We start from the raw sequence: 2,925 nt of genomic DNA, 5'->3' as shown, positions 1-2,925 counted from the left end.
AACAGTCAAGCAAGACAAAATAATAATAGTTGAGCCATAAAACAAAGCCAAGGACCTTTAGTTCCTCCTCAAGGGCTGTAGATCCTATTCTGATCCGTATCCTGTGAGCTGTTTTGCAGATACTGAAAGCCCCAGCAGGTGGGAGAAGTTACCTGCATGCTGCCCACCAGCACGGAGACCCCAGACCAGCTGGAACCAGAAGGTTGATGATGCCGACTCCCGATGACCTCGCCACCAACCAATCAGAAGAGTGTCCACCAGCTGATCACACAGCCCACAACCCCACTCCCTCACCCTGTCTTTAAAACCCTTTCCCTGAAAGCCATCAGGGAGTTTGGGTCTTTTGAGCACCAGCTGCCTGGACTCCTTGCTTGGTGTCTGCAATAAACGCTGTACTTTCCTTCACCACAACCCGCGGTCAGTAGATTGGCTTTACTGCACGCAGGCGAGTGAACCCCAGTTTGGTTCTCTGGGGACAGGATGGGGCACGTCTCTCAGATGAAAACCCTAGAAGATGAAGATCAACCAGTGTGGGTCCAGCATCAGGCATGCAGGTGGCTCCAATGGGGCTGTTTGTCATCCTCCTAACGCCTTTTGGGAATTAAGGGGCACCAGGGGCCATTTGCCATGGAGCCTCTGAACTTCCCAGAGCCTGTACCTTGTCTACACTGTGGCCAGTCCTGGGGTCCGTCTGTGTTACAGGCAAACAAAGGAGCAAGGTGAGGATGTGGAGAAATCAGACCACTCATGTACAGGGGGTGGGAAGGCAAAATGGAGCAGCCACTGGGGAAAACAGTCAGCAGATCCTCAGGAAGATGAGTCCATTTTCCCCGCCAGGCACACACAGACCACATCCCACAGACACGTGGGGTTCGTGAATGGCCCTAAGTTAACCCCCCACGTGTGGCCTGTGCACAGGGGACTTCGCCGTTCCACCACAGGGGCCACAGAACAGGGCTCCAAAACTCAGCCCTCAGACCTGATCTGGCCCTCAACTTGCTTTTGTAAATAAAGTTTTATTGGAACAGTGCTGGGTCCACTCAGCACCACATTGTTCATTACAATGGCAGAGTCCAGTGATCTCAGCAGACACCACATGGGCCTCAAAGCTTAAATATGTATCTGCTTCCCCGCTGCAGACAAAATATTCCAATGTGTGTTCACCACAGGTCTACACTCCAGGGCAGGGTCTCTGACGCCTTCAGCCCATCAGGATTCTGACCTCTGAAGGCACAAAGAGGTATTGGCTGCATCATTTTAAAAACTTCACTCTTGGCATGGGTCTGCCTTAGACCTGCATACTCTGGAGCTGATGGGACAGCGGATACAGGTAAACTCCACCTGGTCTGTTTAGAGGTGAGAGAATTGACCTTAGGATGGTGAAGTTAATCACTCAGCATCCTCTGTGTGGCCAGGGCAGCATCCTGTAGATAACGATCCCATCCACCATCTCCTGGACCAGGTGGTTCTTTCTCCACACTACTTCATAGGACCTCTCAACCTCACGGCCTCACCTGGGCACACCTGAGCCCCGCGGCCCAATCCACCTGCCCCCTTTCCCACGCACGGTGCCCATTTCCCGTAAGGAACTCCATCATGGCCCCTCCAACCTGACCCACCTCCGCAGGAACCTTGTAACGGTTTCCTGAAATCAGCCGTGGACACCAGGGAACAGTTCCTCTCGAATCTGCCTTCAAGTGAGTCAGCCCCCTTAGAGGTTGAACTTTGTCCTCCCCGCCCCCCCCTCCCAAAAATTACTTTGGATTCCTCAGCCTTGATGAGAAAGGATGGTTTTGAAAATGGAAATCATGTGCAAACTCACCAGGTGGAACCTTTAGATATCAGGGGTGATGGGCAGAATTGTGTCCCCCTCCTCAAATTCTTTTTTTCTTTAATAAATTTGTTTATTTTATTTATTTAATCTTGGCTGTGTTGGGTCTTCATTGTTGTGTGTGGGCTTTGTCTATTTACGGCGAGCGGGGGCTTCCCTTGTTGTGCAGCACGAGCTCTAGGCATGTGGGTTTCAGTAGTTGTGGCACGCAGGCTCAGCAGTTGTAGCTTGCGGGCTTTAGAGCGCAGGCTCAGTAGTTACGGCGCACGGGCTCAGTTGCTCCGCGGCATGTGGGATCTTCCCGGACCAGGGCTCAAACCCGTGTCCCCTGCATTGGCAGGTGGATTCTTAACCACTGCACCACCAGGGAAGTCCAGACACAGGGTCTTTATGGAGGTGATCAAGTTAAGATGAGGTCATTAGGTTGGGCCTGATCCCATAGGACTGGTGTCCTTGTAAGAAGAGGAGATCAGGACACAGACACACACAGAGGGACGACCACGTGAGGACACAGGGAGGAGGTGGCCGTCTACACGCCCAGGAGAGAGGCCTCCGGAGGAACCAGCCCTGCTGACTCCTGGATCTCAGATTCCAGCCTCCAGGACTGGGAGACATAAATGTCTAACGTTTAAGCCTCCCCGTCTGTGGTGTTTGTTATGGCAGCTGAGCTGAGCTAACACAGACGCTTTCAAACACAAGCAAACCAGAGAATAGCGTACGGAAGCTCATATACCCTTCACCCAATTCCAATCGTTATCCACAACTTATTGACCCTTTAAATTCTCCTCTGATACTTCTGCCCAGCACATGTGCTCTATTTTCCTTTCTTTTCTTCTGTTTTACATCTGGGCCATTTAAAAAGAAACAGGGACTTCCCTGGTGGTGCCCAGACCCCTAGCAGCCCAGGGCCACGTCCTCTCTAAGTGGCCGACCCACCACCATTAGCTGTGAACTTGCAACATGGGAGGACCACAGTCTATAGAAGGATGATATGTATAAATCGATGGATGGACTGATGGATGGTAGATACAGATAGATGATGGATACATATAGTTGATAGATACATAGTGAGATGATGCATGGATAGATAGATA

The sequence above is a fragment of the Eschrichtius robustus genome, chromosome X, assembly GCF_028021215.1.
Source record: "Eschrichtius robustus isolate mEscRob2 chromosome X, mEscRob2.pri, whole genome shotgun sequence".
NCBI lineage: Eukaryota > Metazoa > Chordata > Mammalia > Artiodactyla > Eschrichtiidae > Eschrichtius > Eschrichtius robustus.
The sequence above is the reverse complement of the archived record's forward strand: the minus strand, read 5'-3'. Positions refer to the sequence as shown.